This window comes from Sapajus apella, unplaced genomic scaffold (genome assembly GCF_009761245.1).
Source record: "Sapajus apella isolate SASKATOON/1434 unplaced genomic scaffold, GSC_monkey_1.0 scaffold128, whole genome shotgun sequence".
In the NCBI taxonomy this organism is placed as follows: Eukaryota; Metazoa; Chordata; class Mammalia; order Primates; family Cebidae; genus Sapajus; species Sapajus apella.
Genome location: NW_022437068.1, coordinates 3,476,562 through 3,499,007, shown reverse-complemented (window position 1 = coordinate 3,499,007; position 22,446 = coordinate 3,476,562). Strand labels below are relative to the sequence as shown.

At 50.6% G+C, this 22,446-nt stretch overlaps 1 protein-coding gene and 1 pseudogene across 1 annotated transcript in view; both read left to right on the top strand.

Annotated features, from left to right (window-relative positions):
• The window catches only part of GRIP2 (glutamate receptor interacting protein 2), a 113,561-nt gene that overhangs the window by 7,475 nt on the left and 83,640 nt on the right, over positions 1–22,446 (top strand). The gene's annotated exons all lie outside the window — the stretch shown is intronic.
• On the top strand, positions 20,125–22,059 carry LOC116539411 (annotated as a pseudogene).

Genomic DNA, 22,446 nt, shown 5'->3' with positions numbered 1-22,446 from the left:
GTCTCAGACAGTGCCTGAGCCGGGGGCGGAAGTCTGTGTTCCTTCCAGCTCTGTGAGTGATTCCTGTGGTGACTGTCTGACCTATTGGGGCGTCGGTTTCCTACTCAGGAAAATCAGAAAATAATTCTGTCCCAACAGGATGCTGTGTGCATCTTATTTGTAAAAATGGAAGAGAAAGTGGTTTGAAAGTGCAGATGGCTCGTACCTGTGGAAGCCCCTGAAATGGGTGTGGGGAGGGGCTGAAGAGTGTGCTGGAGCAGGGACTGCACTGATGAGAGTGTTTGACGTAAATAATAATGACAATCATAACAGCCGGGCGCCAGGGCACACACCTGTAATCCCAGCATTTGGGAGGTTGAGGCAGGAGGACCACTTGAGGCCAGGAGCTCTAGACCAGCCTGGGCAACATAGTGAGACACCACCTCTACCAAAAACACAAAAATTAGCTAGGTGTAGTGGCGCACACCTGTAGTTCCAGCTACTCAGGAGGCTGAGGTGGGAGGATCACTTGAACCTAGGAGTTCTAGACCAGCCTGGGCATCATAGTGAGACACCATCTCTACAAAAACACAAAAATTATCCAGGTGTAGTGGCGCACACCTGTAGTCCCAGCTACTCAGAAGGCTGAGGTGGGCAGATCGCTTGAACCCAGGAGTTCCAGGCTGCAGTGAACTCTGATTGTGCCACTGCTTCGGCCTGGGTGACAGAGTTAGACTCTGTTTAATAATAATAATAACAGTGAACCATTATTAATGGTTTCCTCCATGCAGGTTAAGTGCTTTATGTATTAACTATTTTAATTTTCATAACAACCCTATGAGGTAGATACTATACTTATCCCACTTTTCAGATGAGGAAACTGAGGCAGAAAGGTTGCCTGAGGGCACACAGCAGCTAAGGGGCAGAGCTGGGATTTGAACCCAGGCTAGAGGCTATGCTTTTATCGAGTGGGAAGTGAATGAGGGCTAAGGTTTCCATGTAGCTCCTGCAGCATCCTTTGGATGCGCCTGTCCTGGTCCTAGAGCGTTCCTGTCCTAGCCCTAAGCTGAGCTTCTCTCCCTCCTCAGAATTCACCCATGTGCTGATTGTTGATCCCAGGAGACTGAGTCTGAGTCTGGGACTCTCCAGACAGGCCTCAGGCAAGGTGAGGGAGTGCCTCTGTCCCAGGGAAGGAAGGATGCCACTGGGAGCCATGCCTGCTCCCAGCCTCTGCCCTGGGTGTGGCAGCAGGTCACCGTTTCCTGCACATCTGCCCCGAGTCTGCTCTTCCCCCTGGGATGTCTGACCTACATCCCCAAAGCCCAGGGCAGGGCTGAGGGAAGGCCAGGGCTCCTTAGCTCCCAGCACCAACTGGGCCAGTGTTTAGCAAGACTGTGAAAAAGATGCTTGTTGGCTGTACCTGCTACCCTGGGAGAGGAGTAGAGACAGACCAGAATCGAGTCAGAGGCGGAGAGACAGAGTGCCTATCCTGGGAAGGCTCATAGCAGTACTCAATGGCTGGGAGACCAGGTCTCTTTAGGGCCAAACCAGGCACAGAGAATAGGCAGGTCTAGGTCCCCCAAAAGGCAGGGCTATGCCTCGCCTGTAGGAGTCATAGGGAGGCAACTGCAGCAGAGGGCTTTCTGCTGGTCACAGTTGGCTAGGGATGGGCTGGGGGCCTTGAGAGGGGTGAGCGCCCTAGCATCAGGGTTATGCAAATAGAGCCTGGATGAGCTTTCATTGGGGGTGTGGTGTGAAAGTTTGGACTAGAGGGTGGCTCTCAACTATTTGGGCCTAGGTGGGGGTGTCTTTGGGTTGTTATAATCACAGCAGGGTTGCTGGTCTTTAGTGGGAGGGTACCAGAGATGCTGCGTCTCTGGCATATCCAGGACAGTCCTGCCCAAAGAACTCTCCACCCCAAATGCCAGCAGCATCCCTATCGAGCAACCTCGATGCCTTTAGGCTCTGGAGCATGGGGGATGTTGCCAAACCGCAGTGCACCCCGGAGCTGTGAGGAGGGAGGCTGGCCTGCGCCTTGTGAACCATGGGTGGCATCGTTGCTGGTTTGTCACCCAAAACCCATGTGCAGCGTCATCTTGGGAGAACTATAGGGGCACTGGACCCACATGGAGACTGTGTCATTGGTCTGTGTGATGCCTCCTGTCCACTGGCCAGGACCGAATGATGCTTGGTGATGCACACAGCAAATGTTTGTAAGTTGTCTTCGCCTGATTCTTAAGTGGCCAAAAGCAGGAGCCACGAGGATCAGCCGCTTCGTCGCCCAGTGGGGAGGCCCCTAGGCCTGTGTCTGAGAAACCAGACAAGACACTGAGTCAGAGGAAACTCGGAGTGGCTTTTGGAGCAAGTATTTACCTCAGGAGTGTTTTTTCTCTGTAATACAAATAATATTCTCTCAAGATGTAAGCCAAACGCAGAGACAAATACTGTGCTACCCATGTTAGACTGAGGGGAAGACAGGGGTGTCAGGAACTGGGCACCTGAGCTGTGCTGAGCTAAGACCCCCAGCAGCTGGGGAAATCCAGGCCAGGCTGGACTGGGTTGGGGATGACATTGGTTCCCAGCAGTGTCCTCATGTATGTGGTGACACTGGGCTTGTCCTAGCCTCCTGATTAGCTGGGATTGCAGATGCGCCAACATGCTCAGCTAATTTTTGTATTTTTATCAGAGATGGGGTTTCACCATGTTGGCCAGGATGGTTTCAATCTGACCTGGTGATCTGCCTAACTTAGCTTCCCAAAGTGCTGGGATTACAGGTGTGAGCCAACATGCCTGGCCTTGACCTGGGTTTTTAAGAGCGAGTGGAAGCTGGCCAGAACGAAAGAGCAGGGAAAAGCATTTAAGGCAGAGGGGTCAGCATGTGCAAAAGCACAGAGTGGAGAGAAGTGTGGTGTGCCCACATCTGTGTGACTGGCCCCTCCAACATGTGGAGGCACGACTCTGCAGAGGTGGGTTGGGGCCAGATAGCCACATCTGGCTCACAGGTGGGTCTTGTTTGACTCTAACAGTGGCTTAAAAAATCAGTTACGAGAAGGTTTTCAATAGGGGAGGGCGTTCACATGAAAAAATACAGCTTTATCCCTTTCTTTAGAAGATCTGGCAACCCTGGGTGTGCATTTTTGCTTTCCCTGGGGGACACATTGTTGTATCTCCACCCAGCCCATTTATACACTTAATCACCTGCTCAGCTGGTAGAGGCCTTTGTGTTTGAGACTTTGAACTCACTCCCTAGATGAATTTGAGCTTCATCCTCGTTAGGTGGTTGAAAGGTTTTTAAGCAAAAGTGGTGTCTTCAGAAAGCTCCTGCTGGCTATTAGAGGGAGAGAAGCAAGTAGAGGCAGGGCGACCCCTGAAATGACCGTCCCTGCCATGTTAGGAGCGTTTGCTCAGTGTTTCTGGGAGCCTCATTCACTCTCTCTCTACTCCTTGTAATAATCCTGCAAGGTGGGGTATCAGCCTTATCAGATGAGGGAAAAAGTCCAGATGCAGATGTGATAAAGGAAAGGATTGAAAAAATGGAAAATAAATAAAAAGTAAGACGTTTTGTATAACAAAAGAAACCATTCAGAAGGTTCAAAGACAAGACACAGATGAGGAGGAGTGGTATTTACAACCTACAACCCAGATAAAAAGTGGTATCCTGAGTACACAAAGATCTACAAATCAATAAGAAAGGTAAGTGTCCAGGAGCTTGGGAATAGCTGGGCAGGCAGCGATTAGAAGAGGAGACACAGACAGCCAGAAAGGGCTGAAAAAAGGCCAGCCTCACCTTCCTGGGGGTTATTGTTAGCATGAGGAAAGCACTCACAGAAACCACGTGCAATATCAATTTTAATGGGAAATTAAAAAATTCGTGGTGTTTAGCCGGGTGCAGCGGCTCCCACCTGTAATCCCACCACTTTGGGAGGTGAGGCAGGAAGATCACTTGAACCTAGGAGTTTGAGACCAGCCTGGGTAACACAGTGAGACCTCATCTCTACAAAAAGTACAGAAAAGTGGCCAGGTGTGGTGGTTCATGCCTGTAGTCCTAGCTACTCGGAGGCTGAGATGGGAGGATTGCTTGAGCAGAAAGGCTGAAATGGGAGGTCAAGGCTACAGTGAGCCATAGTCACGCCACTACACTCCAGCCTGGGCAACAGGGTGAGACCTTGCCTCAAAAAAAAAAAAAAAAAAAGTGTAGTCTGTAGTCTTGGTGGGATTGTGGGGGAGTAGAGACTGACATCTACAATAAGTGGGTAGAGCGATCGTGGAGGGTAGTTTGACAGTTACCTGTCCGTATGGCAAGTGCTGGCGCTCTTTGACCTGGCCATTCCTTTTCCAAATATCTATTCCAGAGAAAAATTTTTCACAGATGCACCAGGCACATGAATAAGGACATTTGTTGCAGTGTTAATAAAATTTTAAAAAGGAATAAACCAACTGTCCATAAAAGATTGGCCTGAGAACTCAGTCACATTTGTTCAGGTAAAAAAAACCCTCAAAACACATCAGTGAAGAGCCTTTTTCCAGCCCTGGTCTTCCATCTGCCTAGTGCCCACCTCTCCCATGGTAGGTAACCACTGTGATCCATTTCTAGCATATCCTTCTAGAAATTTCTTCTATGCCTATAGAAGCAACTGTGAAAACATATCTTTCTCCCTTTTTACCCAGATGGTTGGGTAGTATCATGCACTTCTACACTTGCTATTTTATCACGAGGTATATGGTACACAACTAAGAGTGATGGGTACATTTGTACTTTTTAAAGAGCAACATAAAGACTTCCCCAGTGCACCTATCCTCCAGCTGAAGAAATGGGACGTGTCCAGCACCTGGTGCTGCATGGCTCCCCACGAAGGCTGTTCCAGTTTATGCCGCCGCTTAGGATTTGTGTTCATTTGCAAAAAGGATAAAGACTTGAGATAGTTTTGCTTGTTCAAGGTCCTGAGTGACTAGATGGCTTCTGTTCAGCCCCAGGCCTCTGCTTAGCAGGGTGGAGACCACAGCCTGGAGGAGAGGGATGGAGGCAGGTTTGGGGGGGTTGAGTGTGAGAGGCCTGCCGTGAGGCCCCTGTCTTGGAGGTCCCTGGATGGGTACCCCTGGAAGCTGGGAGCCAGCTAGGAGCTTGCTGGGGAATCCCCTGTGTGGGAGATGTTGGGGGGCCCTTCAAACAACCACTTTTCAACCAAATGAGCAAATGCTTCCCCTCTCTTATCCAGGACAGTAATTTATTGTAGGGTGAAAAATGAATTTTCCCAGGAAGCCTTCCTGCCAGAGACCCTGGTGGCTTAAATTTACTGCTTGCCTTCTGTGCTGACGCAACTGAGCCTCAAGATTTATATCCGGGGGTTTGTGGGCAGCTGGCTCTGGTCTGTCGGGAGTCCTGGAGGGCAGGCGGGTGGGTGCAGCTGTATTTCACAGTGCGGCTGGGCCCCAGGAGGGTGCATGTCAGTGGCCTCCTGAGTCCCAGGAGAGGCCACCCACCTTGAGTGGGTGGGAAGGGGATTGGGGGTGATGCCTGAGGACAACAGAAAGGACCTGTTCTCAGAGACCACTTGGTTTGGCTCTCCTGGGTAATAGGTAGGGAGACAGTGTCCAGAGAAGTAGAGAGGGTGGCCCAAGGTCCCAGGGGAGCCCAGGGTTTCTCATACCCAAGGAGTCAGATTCTGGCTTGAGTGACTTGCTTTTTGCTGTTCTTTTGTTTCTTCTAATGTAAACCAGACTGAACCACAGAGCTCACTAAGCAGCTCTTGACCGAGTGCCAACAGTTTGTTGGGAGCAGAGCAGTGACTAAGACCTCGGTGAACTCTGCCCTCTAGGAACTCACAGACACAGCTAGTCTTCCAAGTGGGGTGCGGGAGCCATGCCCAGGACAGTCTCCTGAGGAGGAGGATGGGAACAAATATGAAGAGCTTCCATTTACATTTATTTTCTATCACAGTTTAATTTGTTTTTGTTTTTTTTTTTTTTGAGACGGAGCTTCACTCTTGTTACCCAGGCTGGAGAGTGCAATGGCACGATCTCGGCTCACCGCAACCTCCGCCTCCTGGGTTCAGGCAATTCTCCTGCCTCAGCCTCCTGAGTAGCTGGGATTACAGGCACGCGCCACCATGCCCAGCTAATGTTTTTGTATTTTTAGTAGAGACGGGGTTTCACCATGTTGACCAGGATGGTCTCGATCTCTTGACCTCGTGATCCACCCGTCTCGGCCTCCCAAAGTGCTGGGATTACAGGCTTGAGCCACCGCGCCCAGCCTCACAGTTTAATTTGTTTCTCTTTTTGTGTATGTTGTGTAATGTGCATGATATGCAAATATAGTAATAGATGGATACTTCATGAATAAAATGTATGTGTCACTGCAGAGGAATGCAATGTTTTACAGACAGGGTGCAAGATAGAAAAGGTTTGAGGAGGGGCCCTGCCTACCTGTTGGGAGTATAGTAGTTGGAAAGACACTGCGCTGGAGCCTTGGAGGGTGAAGAGCACCCAGCATTTACTGAGCATTTACCATGTTCTGGGCACAGGCACAGCCCTTTCTGTAGAGGCCAGAATCCTACCAAACAATGGAAGTCAGGGACAGTTAATCCCATTTTGCAGATGAGAAGATTGAGGCCCAGAAAAGAGAAGGCTTTTTGTTGTTATTGTTGTTGTTACTGTTTTTTGGAGAAGGAGTCTCACTCTGTCACCCAGGCTGGAGTGAAGTGGCATGATCTCAGCTCACTGCAACCTCCACCTCCCAGGTTCAAGTGATTCTTCTGCCTCAGCATCCCAAGTAGCCGGGACTATAGGCGCTCGCCACCACACCCGGCTAATTTTTGTATTTTTAGTGGAGATGGGGTTTCACCATGTTAGCCAGGCAGGTCTTGAACTCCTGACCTCAGGTGATCCACCTGCCCCGGCCTGAAAGAGAAGTGTTTTGCCTTAGTGCCTGAGCTAGGATTGGACTCTTGGCCCTCCTGTTGGCCAGTTTCATGGTTCCTCTTTTTCCTACATTTCTAATTTTATAAAACCACATGAGATGTTTGCTGAACATTTAAACTAGTTTTAATAATTAAGCACAGCAACATCAGTAAACAAAGACATTGCCATGCAATGGACTCCCTTCTCCATACAGAACTGATACGGACACATTTCTTTGGCTTCTGGCTATCTTTAAGAAAAATAAATCAGCCGGCCGCGGTGGCTCAAGCCTGTAATCCCAGCACTTTGGGAGGCCGAGGTGGGCGGATCACGAGGTCAAGAGATCCAGACCATCCTGGTGAACATGGTGAAACACCGTCTCTATTAAAAATACAAAAAATCAGCTGGGCATGGTGGCGCGTGCCTGTAATCCCAGCTACTCAGGAGGCTGAGGCAGGAGAATTGCCTGAACCCAGGAGGCGGAGGTTGCGGTGAGCCGAGATTGCGCCATTGCACTCCAGCCTGGGTAACATGAGTGAAACTCTGTCTCAAAAAAAAAAAAAAGAAAAAAAGAAAAATAAATCCTCTTAAATGAAATGACTTTCTCTCAGATTAAACATGTAATCGTTGTTAAATATAGACTATTTTAAAAATAAAGACCAAGAAGAAAATGAAAATATCCCCCACCTGCTGACTCCCCAGGGCTAGTCTGGTATATTTCCTTCCAGTCTTTCATCTATCATTTATTTTTGTTGCTGTCATACCACACACATATGTTTTGTTTTTTCTTCAGCTGGCTTTATAGGATTAGTATTTCCCAGGATTATTAAAAGCCCTTGAGTTGCGTCATGGAGTGGTCATTCCAGGCATGGTTTATTTACCTGCTCCCCCATGGTTGGACATCAAGGTTGTCCCAGCACCTGTTTGTTTTTTTTTTTTTTTTTAATAACAAGCCTGCAGTGAGACTGAGCTTTCCTTGGGCTGCCATCAGTTTATAATGCCATTCAGGAAGGCTTCCCCCCACCCCCGCATATGTTCTTTCTTACACTTGTCATTTTTAATGGCCACATAATCTCCCAGAGTATGGTTATTCCTCATGTTCTAGGCCATTTCTCCCTCTCCACATCCCATGAGGCCTCCCCACTTCTTCTGGGAAGTGCCCCCAACCCCAGCACCTTTGATTCAGGGAACCCGCCTCCAGGGGGAGGGCAGGGCTGTTGTCACCATCGCTGCGGGACCCAGGCATTTGCTGCCTCTTCGGCCTGCCTCCTGGCCCTGGCACCCAGCCCTGCAAGCAGATTCCTTCTTTCTTCTTTCATTCATTCTACAACTGTTTAACTCTCACGTGCCAGTCAGTAAGTGCTGGGATACAGTAGTGAATAAGACTGAGTCTTTGCCCTTGTCGAGCAGAGAAGATGGACCAGAAAAGGGACAAATAGGCCGGGCGCGGTGGCTCAAGCCTGTAATCCCAGCACTTTGGGAGGCCGAGGCGGGCGGAACACGAGGTCAAGAGATCGAGACCATCCTGGTCAACACGGTGAAACCCCGTCTCTACTAAAAATACAAAAAATTAGCTGGGCATGGTGGTGTGTGCCTGTAATCCCAGCTACTCAGGAAGCTGAGGCAGGAGAATTGCCTGAACCCAGGAGGCGGAGGTTGCGGTGAGCCGAGATCGCGCCATTGCACTCCAGCCTGGGTAACAAGAGCGAAACTCCGTCCAAAAAAAAAAAGAAAAGGGACAAATAAATAAGAGTTCACCAGGGAAAGAAGTGCAGCTTGGAGGACAGGTCAAGGGGATGAACGATAGAAGTTGATGGGGTGGTCAGGGAGGGCCTTCTAGAGGAGGTGACACTTGTGTGGGGCCTGGCCAAGGGAAGACCTGGAAGAAGAGTGGTCCAGGTGGAGGCAACCGCAGGAGCAAAGGCCCTGGGGCAAGAGTGTGCCTGGTGTGTTTGAAGAACAGAGGCCAGTGTAGCTGCTGTGTCGTGAGAGAGCTGGAGAGTGAAATGGGGTAAGGGCAGAGGGGTGAGCAGGGGCACTGGGCCAACGGAAGGAATTTGGGTTTCTTCTGAGCATCATGGGAAACCTTTGCTGTGCTTTAAGCTGGGGGGGCTGACGTGGAACTCGATTTCTCATTCCCGGGACCATGCAGCTGCTGTCCCCTCTGACTGCCGTCTTTAGGCTGAAGGGACCCTCCATTTCCTCATCTGTAAAATGGAATAATAATGGTACCTTTCTGCTGGAGAGGTGGTGAGAGTTAAATGAGCCAGCATGATGGTTAGTGCCTGGTATGCAGTGGGTGCTTGGTTGAGTAGCTGTGGATATTCCTCCTGAAGGAACCTGGGGGTTTGCTCACTGTGCAGAGTTCACTGGAGCTGCTCTCTGGCCTCCTTCAAGCCCAGCCTGCCTCCTCCTTGCAGCTCAAGCCTGTTTCCTCTGACAGTTGTCACCCTAGGACAAGGTGGCTCTGCACAGCTGCAGTCCTTTTCACCTCCAGCTGCCTCAGTCCCAGGCGTTAGACCCTGGGGGCCTCCCCTCCAGCTGCCTCGGTCCCAGAAGTGGGGGCCTGATTGGCCTGTGTCTACTCTGAACTGTCCCTTACGTGTGAAATGGGCCATTTTTACCTCCCAGAGCTATAGGGAGGCTGTGTGGGCCTCTTGGGGGCTCACTAACATCAGGTCCAAAGATATTAAATTAAACACCTTTAAAAATAATATTTTATATTGAAATCTCCATAATATTCGTTTGGTGGTATGTGAGTGCCTTGCCTCAGTCCTGGCCCTGCAGGCATCCTGGAAAGAGGTGGCAGGTGGCCCCTCAGGGAAAATCAACAGCAATTACATTGGATTCTGCACTTAATTTAATGAAAAGATCTTGTAGGGAGGCAGAGGCAGCGAGGCAGTGAGGCAAGACCTATGGGCTGTGGGCAGGAGTGATTCCAGGGGAGATGTATGGTGCTCCATAAAAGAGTCAGATCTAGGCTCAGTGCTCTGGGATCCTTCTCTGCAGTCTGGGAGGCAGGTGTTCTGTGGCTCCCAACAGCGTTAATTGCTGTGCAAGCCTGGGCAAGTCATGGCCCCCTCTGGGCTTTGCAGTGCCATTGGGCATTCTGTCACCCCTCCTCTGTCCACAGTGTGTGGTCCCAGCCTGCTGCCCACCTCCCACTGGACATGTGATTTACAAAGATTTCTGCACAGCGAAATCCTCTTCCTTGCAGCCAACATCCTTTCCCCTCCACGCAACAGAGGAGGAAACTGAGGCTCCAAAAGGCCCACTGATATGCACGGTCACACAGCAAGCCTGGAGGTCGTGTGGCCCCTTCACGGAGTCAAGAGCCTCCACAGTGGGAGTGGGCTTGAAGGACACTTAGGATATGGATGAATGGTGACTTGATTCTCCACACAGCCCCAAATGGAGTCTGTTCTGTTGTGTTTTATTTTCCCTTTCAACAGAGAAGGGCCAAGAGAGTTATGGGAACAGCCTGGACCCCACAGCAACTAGTGCCAGAGCAAGAACGCAGTCTCCTCCTGGTCCAGCCTTTCTCTCTGGCTTGGGACAGAAGTCCTTGGGCCCCTGTGACTTGAGCTGAGCTACTCCCCTCACCTGCCGTGTGACCCTGGGCAAGTGACCTGACCTTTCTGAGCCACAGCATCTTTGTCTATAAAATGTGGATGGCAATATGCCCGCCTTTCGGGGTTGCTGGGAAGATCAGATACTGGCAAGTGGCCTAGGATAGTAACTGGCATCCATTTCCTCTTGGAAAAATTCTAATTCTAGGGCTGCTCAAACTAAGGAAGAAATCCAACTAGAAAGGAGCCCCGCCTTTTCACAAGTTTTGGGCTTTGCTGGTGTGGCCCCTCCCAAGGTGGAGGAGGAGGGAAGGAACTTGGCGTGCACTGGTGGTTGCAGATGGAAGGCAGCTAATTTATTTACCTCTTCCTAATAAATATGCACGACACACAAATAAAATATCTCACTTGTACCACTCCACTCAGGTCCCGGCAGGCAGTGACAGTCAGCAGCGTAGCTTAGAAGCAGGCCTCTGTGAGCATGTGGAGTGTGGCAAGGGGGTTAATGAGCCGATTATTCTTCCTTTAATCTAATTTCTTGCCACACTTCCAGCAGTGCTCAGAATTCCCAGTTAGGAGGCTCTGGGCTTTCCCTCCCGGCCTCCCAGCCTCCCAGCCTCCCGGCCTCCCAGCTGAGCTCTGGTCAAGGAAGGCCCAAGTAGCTTTTGCTCTCCTTGAAGCTGGGCAAGACTGGACTGGGCTGCCCTGGGAGGTGGTGGGCCCCCATCAGGGTTGCTGTCAAAAGGGTTCCTGTTCTGGCTGGGGGTTGGACTAGGAGACTTTCAGGACATATCTTGAGACATCTCTCGTGATAGTTTGACCACTGAAGCGGGCCTAGGTTTGTAAACTTGCCCTGCATCCAGTTCATGCACTGGCCTCATCACAGGGCTCCCAGCTCCCAAGTTCCCCCGCCATTGCAATCCGTCTCTCCTGCCACTCTCACCCAACTCATCCACGAGTGAGGAAGCCCAGTTGTAAGACAGGGTAAGAATTCATGGAACTGCCAACCCCAGGGCCAAAAGAAAGCTGGAGAGGGGCAGGGGAGCAAGGGCAACCTGTGGAGTCAGAAAGACCTGGGTGCCATTCCTGCTCAGCCACTTGCTCTGAGACCTTACACTGGTTACCCAGCTTCTCTGAGTCTCAGTGTCTTCATCTGGGAAATGAGTACATAGTCAGTATCTACCTAACAGGGTTGTTGTTAAGACTTGTTCACTCATTCGCTCAATAAATGTTTACTGAGCAGCTACTGTGTGCCAGGCACTGTGCTAGGCCCTGGGGACCCAGTGGTGAACATGACAGAGATTAGGACCTTGCCCTGATGGATCTTAAATTCGAATGGGCAAGCCAGCCAAGCACCATGTCAACAAATAGATGTGCATGCTAATTAGGTCATGGAATGAAAAATAAATGAAGCAGAATCAGGAGATAGGGGGAGAGACTTCCTCTCAGCTGAGATATTCGGGGAAGACTTCTTGAATGCTGAGAAGGAGACAGCCCTGCAAGGAACTGCATGCACAAATACAAAGGCCCTGAGGTGCAAACAAGCTTAGTATGTTCAGGGAAGTCCAGGGTGGCTGCAGCGCAGTGAGGTGAAGAGGCTCTGGACACGAAGCAGGTATCTGTGGGGCCTCCCTTCCTCCCTTCTCCAGATCTCCTGCTTCAATCCTTCCTGTAATTTAGGAGTGAAGGCCAAAGACTCCTAAAACATCCAAGCTAGAAAGACTTGGTGATTTGTGCAAAGACCCCCTTTAGATCCATCCAGATGTGCCTAACTCCTCCGGGTGGCCCCTGGTCTCACCCTGTGTCTACCTTGCAGCTGTATTTAAATCCTGTAGAAGAAGATAGACAACTAAATAGAAAATTGGGCTAGTGACTTGAGCAGTGATCCAAGTGGCCAGTAAATGCATGAAGAGGTGCCCAACGGCTTCTCACATGAGGAAATGGAAATTAAAACCATAGTGGATACCCGCCAGGAGGGCTGACATTAGAAACTTTGAAAATACCAAGTGTTTGCACATTTGCATGGAGGTGGAGCTGTAAAACTCTCATACCCTGCGATGGGAGTCTAACTGTGGCTTTCCTGAGGAGTCCCTGAGCATGACCCCAACACAGTCATGCTCCCTGACCGGCATCTCTCTCCCCAGCCCATCTCCCGTGTAGCCTTGCTGCTGGATTCCCTTTCCCACTACTTCTCCCTGTCTCATGGCCCTACTCCTCAGCTCTGCTTCCAAGCTTGCAAACACCAGCATCCAAAACAGAGGCCAGGCCAAACTCTATTAGCTGAGCCACAACAACCTGTTCCTTTTCACGCCTTTCCAAAAAGGCAGTAGCAGGCAGGCAGTGTTAGGTTATAAGTGTCAGAAACCCATCCCCAACTTGCCCGGGTGAGAAAGAGACCTTCAATCCTCATATCAGCTTCAGGAAGGGCTGCGTCCAGGACTCAAGGGACAACATCAGAGCTTGGTCTTCCCATCCCTCACTTCTCTCTTTCTCTGGGCTCTTGGCTTTGCTTTGGGCAGGCTCTCCAGACTCATATCATAAATAGCATGCAGATGGCTCCAGCAAAAGTCCTGGGGCTGTCTCCCATTGTACAGTGTGGGGTCATGTGCTTGTCCCTCAGCCAGTCACTGTGGCCTGGAGAAAGGACTGCTCTGATTGGATAAATCTGGCTTATGCCTGTCTTGGAAGCAATGTCAGCCCTGTGAACCACATGGACAGGGGGTTGGGGAGGGGGTTTCCCCAGAGCAAAATCAGGGTGCTGTTACCAAAAGGAAATCTGAATGCTGGATAGGCAGAAACAACTGATGTCCACTGTGGGGGCCTCAGTTCATTTGGATGAGGAGGGTGGGGCTCCCAGAGTCTATTAGTCAGAGTTCTCCAGAGAAAGAGAACCAATAGTTCCATCCATCCACCCACCCATCCATCCATCCATCCATCCGTCCAAACATCTATCTATCCACCTATCCGCACGTCCATCTATCTATCATCTATCTATCCATTCATCTATCATGTCTATCTAGAGTTGTGGAGCTGGCAGTCAGAAATCTGCAGGGCAGCCCAGGCAAGCTCAAGCAGGATCTCTATGTTATAGCCTCGAAGGCAATTCCTTCTTCTTTAGAGAATCTCAGTCTTTGCTCTTAATTTCACTTCTGATTGCATCAGGCCCACCCACACTGTGGAGGGTAAATGCTTTACTGAAATGTCTGTTTTTTAAATGTAATCACATCTAAAAAATACCTTCACAGCCACATCCAGACTCATGTTTGACCAAACAACAGGGCACTAAAGCCTGGCCAAGTTTTGCGGTTTTGGTTTTGGTTTTTTTTTTGTTTGTTTCATTTTGTTTTGGAGACAGGGCCTTGTTCTGTGGCCCAGGCTGGAGTGCATGCAGTGCAGTGGTGTGATCGTAGCTTACTGCAGCCTCAAACTCCTGGGCTCAAGTGATCCTCCTGCCCCAGTCTCTCGAGTTGGAAGTACAGGCATGAGCCACCACACCCGGCTAATTTTTTAAATTTTTCTGTAGAGACAAAGTCTCACTATGCTGCCTAGGCTGGTCTGGAACTCCTGAGATCAAGTGATTCTCCTGCCTCGGCTTCCTAAAGTGTTGGGATTACAGGTGTGCACCATCGCGCCTAGCCCAGCCTGGCCAAGTTGATGCATAAATGAACCATTACAGGGAAGGAAAGTTGCTTATCCAACACCATGAGGCAATTTGAAGATGTGTGGTCCCCCTCCCACCTGAGGCTGGGAGAAACCACTCAGGGAAGGGCAGGAGAGGCCACGGAGCCTTAGCGGAGGGGGAGGGAGTAGAACCTTCTGTGGCCACCAGGACTTGACATGACGTGGTCTCCATGGACTGCTTGTAAATGAGGGTTGGCTTAGCATCTGCCCTGGGTGCTAGCATGTGGAGGTAACCAGACCCAGCCCCTGCCCCACAGGGACCAACGTGGAGTCCTGTGTTGGACGCAGTAGTTCTGAGTGCCCTGGCATGCAGTGACTTAGCCATCAGCCTCCATGCTGAAAAGAGAGGTTGCCGGACACTGCCACGAGAGCCACAGAGGGAACCTGTTACCCATGTGATGGACAGCCTTACCCCACCACCCTGTATGGCACTGAGTACAGCCTACAGGCCAGCCCAGGAATGGTGTGGAAGGATGTGGGGTTCTGGCTGCTTCTGCTGCTGCAGAGCTGTGAGCCCCAGGGAGGCTGCTTCTCTCTGCCCTGGTCTCATGGTGAATGGGATACTGGAGAAATTGACTGAGGTTGATGGCACACCTCATGTTCAGCCCAGAGCCAAGCTGAGAGGAATGTTCCAGAAACAGAGGCTTGAGTAGGAAGGCCACTTTACCCCAGGCAGGTGGCAGAGCGGGTTGTGAAGGTGGGAGACTGAACACCAGCCTTTTTGGGCCTGACTCCAGGGCTGCGGCGTTCTCACCTTGGTGGGAGACTCTCTGCGGAAACTGCATTGTTGGGCTGTGGTTGCCGTTTTCATTACCAGCCATAGAAGTTACTACAATGCCTCCACCTGTGAAGCGCTTTCCTGCCTGACAAAGTTTCTACATGCTCATCCTCCCATCCGATCACACAGGAGCCCTAGAGAGTTTGTAGGAAGGTTGCCTCAGGGACATTTAAAAAAAATTAACTTTGTTGAAGTCTAATGTATATGCAATAAAACACACCCATTTTTACTGTATGTTTAGTACGTTTTGACTAGTGTATACATTTGTGAAGCCACCCACCAACCCAATCGAGGTACAATTAGAACTTTCCCAGCAGGCCTAGGCCACACTAATCTTCCTCTAGATATGTATGCAATTTGTCTTTAAGAATTTCATGTAAATCGAATCACAGTGTGTATGTCTTTTGTCTCTGGCCTCTTTGGCTCAGCCTGTTTTGAGACCCACCCTGTGGTTGCGCATGTCGGTGCCTTGTTCTTCCAGGGAGTAGGTGCACCTCAGTGCGTTCATCTATCTACTTGTTGGTAGGCATTTGTGTGGGTGCTAGTTTGGGATGCTGTGGATAAAGCTGCCCTAAACACTGAGATGCAAGTGTCATGTGAATATATGTTTCCTTTCGCTTGGCTAAATACCTAGGAGTGCAATTGCTGGGTTGCATGCTAAGTGTGTGTTGAGCTTTTTATAAGAAATTGTTAGGTCCACTTTATGGAGAGAAAATTGAAGGCCAGAGAGAGAGAGAACAGCTGGCCTGGGTTACCACATGTGAAAATAATCCAGCCCAGACCAGAGCTCTTCTACCTCGCTGCTCACTTACCTGATAAATAAGGGAGGAAAAAAAAACCATTCCTTCATAAATTTGTTTTTTTCTTTTTCTTTTTGGAGACAGAGTCTCTCTTTGTCACCCAGGCTGGAGTGCAGTGGAATGATCTTGGCTCACTGCAACTTCCACTTCCCAGGTTCAAGCGGTTGTCCTGCCTCAGCCTCCTGAATAGCTGGGATTACAGGTGCCTGTCACCATAGTTGGCTAATTTTTGTATTTTTGGTAGAGACAGCCTTTCACCATGTTGGCCACGCTGGTCTCGAACTCCTGACCTCAAGTGATCCTCTTGCCTCAGCCTCCCAACATGCTAGGATTACAGGCATGAGCCATGGTGCCCGGCCTTTCATAAATTCTTATTAGCACCCACATATGCACCATTTCATTTAGTCCTCATGACAATCCTATAAGATAAATCATGGTATTTATTCCTATTTCCCAGATGAAGAACTGAGGCTCAGAGAGGGGATATGACTTGCCCACAGCCACCAGCTGGTAGTGGTATAGCTAAGGCTCAGACCCAGCGCTCTGTGCTCTTGGTCTTTGTAGTATAGCAGCTAAAGATGTAGGAAACACAAGACAAGCTCCCCGGGCCTCGTCGATGACCGTGCTCATGGATCACCTTGCTTCTTCTGAGAGACTCAGCCTCAGAGGCTTTCTTAACACGGAGCTCCACACAATGGAGATGGCAGGAAGAGAAAAGCAACCAAAGTCAGACCCTGCTCAATCTCAGAGTCTAGGTCTGTCCTGCAAAGGACCCCTCACCAGTCTGAAGGCTGAGCCAGGGAGACCTTAAGCTCCCATCCTCTTCACCCCACAGGCCCTGGGCGAGGATGAGGCCGCTGTTCTGTTGCAAGTGAAGCCAAGCTGAGAGGGTTTGTGCCATCCTTAGCCAGCCCATTGAGGTGGGGACCATGATGACATCAGGGCAGAGGGGCACTATTTAAGCATCTACTGTGTGCCAGTGCCCTGCTAGGTACTTAACCAGTGGGACCTCCAGCCTTACATATACCCTAGGTCCAGGCCAAGGGCTGAGTTGGTTTTACTTGGGCCTGGGGCATTGTCCGTTGGTCAGTATCTTCCCAGAGGCCATGTCTGTTGGGACACCATCTGGGTGACCTTTTGTCTTATTTTGATAAAGCTGTCCTGAGCAATTGAATGAGCAACACTGAGCTGAGTCCAGAAGGAAAGGAACTTCCGGGCTGAGACAGCTGCCTGGAGGTGGGAATGTCCCGCTTTTGATTGGAGAGGAAGCAGGGCAATGGGCCACACTAGGATGGACACTGTCATTTGACTCCACCGAGTGGCCAGGAGCCAAACCATCACTGCATGTGTCTCTCTCTGCTTTGTCTCTGTGTCTTCCTGTCTCTGCCTCTCTATCAGTCTCTCTCTCTTTCTGGGTCTCTTTCTCTTGGTTTTCTGTCTTCTTTTCTTTTTCTGACTCACAAACATGTTTTGATTTCTCATCGGTTTCCCAAGAAAGAAACTTGTACCATTTGTCTCTTATCTAATTCATCATGAACATCACTAGTAGAAATAATCAACACAAAATAAAACTGGCATCAACTAAAACTGTGCACAGTAAAAATAGTTATTGATCTAAAAATTGACAGACGAATCCAATCTCCATGCCAACATCAAATTCTGCAAAAATCTGGTGGGAGAGAATTGGAGTCGAAGGAAATAAAGGGCAGGAAAGGAACTCCACAGTGGTAGAAGTTGTCTACAATTGGTATATGAGCTACGAGCAAAGAAATGGATGGATGAATCAAATCCTCATTAGAAATTTTAATTAGGAAAGACTTTATGAAACCTATCTCAGCAAAGCAAGACTGAAAGTGGAAAAACTTGAAAGTGGCTGAACTGTGCTTTTTAGAGGATGAATCCATGGTTCCAGTGGTTGATGGGGTATGTGCCGGACAGGGCTTCCTTACGGTCATCAAAGTTGGTAAAATTTGTGCATTGGTATTTGAGATGTCCTTGCTGTCTAACAGTGGGGTCAAAATGGAACCTACAGCCAGGAGAGAAGACGGTGCCCACGAGGTGCTCAGCAAATGCTGCACGATTGAGGCCGTGTTTGTTGACTGGCCTGTGTTCTCAACGGTCAGGCTCTATGTGGCAGGAGAGCACCTGTAAAAAGCATATCTGATGTCATTACTTCCTCTCTATGGTCAGTGGCTCCCCACTGCTGTGAAGATCAAGTTCAAACTCTTCCCATGGCCCTTAGGCCCGGCATGGCCCAGCACCAGGCCTCTCCCACTCTCGCCTCTCTCTGCCCTCCTTGCTCACTGGCCTTTCCATTCTTGGGGGAAAAACAAGCCGAATTTGAGGCCGCATAATGCAGTGAGTTCTAATCCAGCCTCAGCTGCTGATGAACTGTGTGACCTTGTGCAGGTTACTTAACCTCTCTGCAGCCCAGTTCTGTATCTGTAGAATGGGACTTACAGCACCCGTGTTGCAGTGCCGTCCTGAGGATGGACTGAGTAAATGCAGGAAAGCTTTGAGAGCCACGCCTGCTGCATGGAAGGCTCAGCCTGTGCTCACTGTCAGCCCATCCCCACACCCTGCTCAGGCTCTTCTATCTGCCTGAGGCCCCTGGTGTGGTTAATTCCCACAGATCTCCAGACCTTGCCCCCGGCCTCCTGGAGCTGCTCCCTGCTACACTCTCTCACCACACCCCTGATCCACTCACTGCCTTTTATGACAGCAGTCCTGAACCCCGCAGGGGTGGGTCCTCCCGTTTCCAGCACTGGTTATGGCTGACTGCATTTAGCAGGTGATCAACAAATCACCACCTTAGGTGGTGATGGGGTGGGATCAAGACTTACCTGCCGAAGCCTGTCCTGGCTGATAAGGGAGCACAGCCTCCATGCAGCTCCTGTCTTCTGTGACTTCTCACACAGAGAATGGTCCTGAAGCTGCCCCTTTCTCCTGCCTGCTGGCACACCCTTCAAGCTCTGGGGAGACAGGGTGGCCCTCAGCAGATGACCCAGCACATGCCAGCTGCCTCCCTGATGACAGCCCCTTAGTTGCTTCCTCCCCACTGTTTTGTTAAAGGGCCTGGCCTCCAGGGTGGGTTCGCTAGGCTGCCAGCCTCAGCTGTGGAATTCCAGTGACTGGCGATGAACTCCCACCCTCCCATCCAGAGTCCCTCTGTAAGCCCAGCATGCTCCTATTAAAGCAGATATCGGCCAGGCGCGGTGGCTCAAGCCTGTAATCCCAGCACTTTGGGAGGCCGAGGCGGGTGGATCACGAGGTCAAGAGATCGAGACCATCCTGGTCAACACGGTGAAACCCCGTCTCTACTAAAAATACAAAAACATTAGCTGGGCATGGTGGCGCGTGCCTGTAATCCCAGCTACTGAGGAGGTTGAGGCAGGAGAATTGCATGAACCCAGGAGGCGGAGGTTGCGGTGAGCCGAGATCGTGCCATTGCACTCCAGCCTGGGTAACAAGAGTGAAACTCCATCTCAAAAAAAAAAAAAAAAAAAAAGCAGATATCCCACAGGACAATTCTGTAGGGGACTGGCATCCACTGAGGGTGGCCGACTGCTATGCCAGGGTCTTGCTGGGCTCCCACCTCGGGTACCACACATCACTGAAAACCAGCAATGGGTGGAGAGGCAGGACCCACCCAGTTGAGGCTGGCTTCTGGGCTCCTTGTCCCACATGTGCTCAGCAGACGTCTTAGACCACAGTGTGGCCTGAGAGCCTTGTGAACTGGAATCACCTGGGGGTGGTGAGGGCATATTCAGAATGCTCATCCAAGGCCCCAGCCCAAACATAAGGAATCAGCATTGCAGGCAGTGGCACAGGTGCATCTTTTTTCTCCTCTTTTACTTAAAATTACAAAATGCACGTGTGAGTTTAACACAGAGGTGCAGCATAAAGAATAGTGAAAAGTAAATACCCATAACCACTCTGGTTGAGAAAAAGAACATTGCCATCCCCTTAGAAGATACCCAATCCTGCCACATGGGCTCATCCCAAATTGTATCCCCCTCCTGCTCCACCCAGAGGTACCCACCCTCTTGACCTTTTTTGAAAATCATTCTCTGGCTGTTCTTTATGGTATTATTACCTTACGTGTATTGCTGCACAGGGAAATTTGTTTTCACTTGTTCTTGAATTTTCTATCAATGTAATAATACAGCATATATCCTTCATTGTCCAGCCGTTTCATTCAGCATGAGGTTTTTTTTTTTCTTTTTTTTGAAATGGAGTTTCACTCTTTCGCCTAGGCTGGAGTGCAGTGACCCAGTCTCGGCTCGCCGCAACCTATGCCTTCCAGTTTCAAGCAATTATCCTGCCTCAGCCTCCTGAGTAACTGGGATTACAGGTGTCCACCACCACGCCTGGCTAATTTTTATACTTTTAGTAGAGACGAGAGTTCTCCATGTTGGCCAGACTGGTCTCAAACCCCTGACCTTGTGATCCACCTGCCTGGGCCTCTCAAAATGCTGGGATTACAGGTGTGAGCCTACGCGCCCGGCCTCAGCATGATATTTTTGATATCCATCTGTTTTGTTGTATGTTGCGCAGTGTTTTATTTGTTATGTAAAGTTCCCTTGGGTGAAGGGAGAGTTGGTATGAGCTTCCTGGCAGCCACAGCACTGATGAAAGGCCGCTTGGTTATGGATGGCACCTTGTGCCGGGCATAGCATCGAAGCCTCACTCCAGCCAGTTTTCTGGATTGATTTCCCTGAAGAGCTGGACACATCCTTCTTTGCCAAGAAAGGTACCCTCCATGAAACGCTGTCCACAAACCTGACGAAGTTTTCGAGTTCCCATCCAAGGCAGCGCTCAAGGACTGGGAGAAGACACTGGAGCAGGCGGACCTCACCGGAAGGGCGCTGGACCGCAGTGAGCTTGAGCGCAGCTAACTGATGCTGCCCCTGGAGCGAGGCTGGCGGAAGCAGGAGGGCGCCGCAGCCTCGCAGCCCAAGGGGCGGCTCCAACAGGAGGTAGTCGGCACTGCCGGGACGCGGCGGGGCCCGCATATCGCGGTGCTGGTGTGCAAAGTCTTTGCCTGGGAGAAGTGGCCGTCTGGGCTGGGCATGGTGGGACGGCTTACCAACCGTACCTACCGCAAGTGCATCGACAGCTTCGTCAAGCACCAGATCGAGGACGTGGACGACCACAGGCCCTTTTTCACCTACTGGGCCACCTTCGTGCCCACGCTTATCACCATTCTAGCTGTGTGCATCCATGGCATCGTGCCCATGGGCTTCTCCCAGCATGAAAGAGTGGACGCGGAGCTGCGGGGCCTACGAGAACGTCAAGTATGTGCAGCGAGAGAACTGGATCGGGCCCAGCTCAGAGGCCCTCATCCACCTGGGCGCCAAGTTTTCACCCTGCACGTGCCAGGGTCCGCAGGCGAACAGCTTCATTCGCACAGTGCGCGATCGCGAGAAGCACTCAGCCTGCTGCACAATTGATCAGAAGACATCACCAAGTGGCCAGTGTGCACCAAAAACAGTGCTGGGAACCACACCAACCTACCCCACATGGACTGTGGCATCGCAGGGCCACCCTGCTGCATTGGCACCAAGGGAGGTGTGAGATCACCTCCCGGGAGTACTGGGACTTCATGACTGTCTACTTCCTTGAGAAGGCCACACTCTGCTCTCAGGTGCACTGCATGGATGACGTTTGTGGGCTCCTGCCTTTCCTCAACCCCAAGGTCCCTGACCAGTTCTACCGCCTGTGGCTGTCCCTCTTCCTGCACGCTGGGATCCTGCACTGCCTGGTATCCATCTGCTTCCAGATGACCGTCCTGTGGGACCTGGAGAAGCTGGCAGGCTGGCACCACATAGCCATCATCTACCTGCTGAATGATGTCACTGACAAACTGGCCAGTGGCATCTTCCTGCTCTACCGTGCAGTGGTGGGTCTGGCTGGCTCCCAGTTTGGTATCCTGGCCAGCTCTTCCAGAGGTGGGAGATCCTGGCACGGCCCTGGCATGCCTTCTTCAAGCTGCTGGCTGTGGTGTTCTTCGTCTTCACCGTTAGGCTGCTGCCCTGGATTGACAACTTTGCCCACCTCTCAGGGTTCATCAATGGCTTCTTCGTCTCCTTCGCCTTCTTACCCTACATCAGCTTTGGCAAGTTCAACCTGCGCTGGAAACGCTGCCAGATCATCTTTCAGGTGGTCTTCCTGGGTCTTCTGGCTGGCCTGGTGGTCCTCTTCTACTCCTATCCTGTCCACTGTGAGTGGTGTGAGCTCCTCACCTGCATCTCCTTCACTGACAAGTTCTGCGAGAAGTAGGAACTGGATGCTCAGCTCCACTGAGCTGGCTGCGGCTCCTGGGGTCGTGAGCTCCTGCAGGCCAGAGCAGACATGACAACCGTGAGCCTCACAGGCTTACAGGAGTCACATGCTCCATGTGGGGGACTGGCCTGTGTCCTGGAGACAGGCCTCTTGTGCCTTCCTCACGTCTGTTGAACCCCTCGTACTGCCAGGCGTTTATTATACTACTTCCTGCGATAACCTTCTAACTTGTCTCTTGACAACCACTTCCTGTGGCCAATACATGGAGTGGGAGCATTTTAGCTGCCATTAACTAGAAAAATAAAAAAGTCCCATTGCATGAATATGCCACCATTTGTATTAATCTCTTCTGCTGTGGTTGGACTTTCAGTTTGTTTCAATTTTTGACTTTTATGGAAAATGCTGCTGTGAGCTCTCTGGTGCCTAAACATGGCTGTGGTATCTAAGTGCATACATT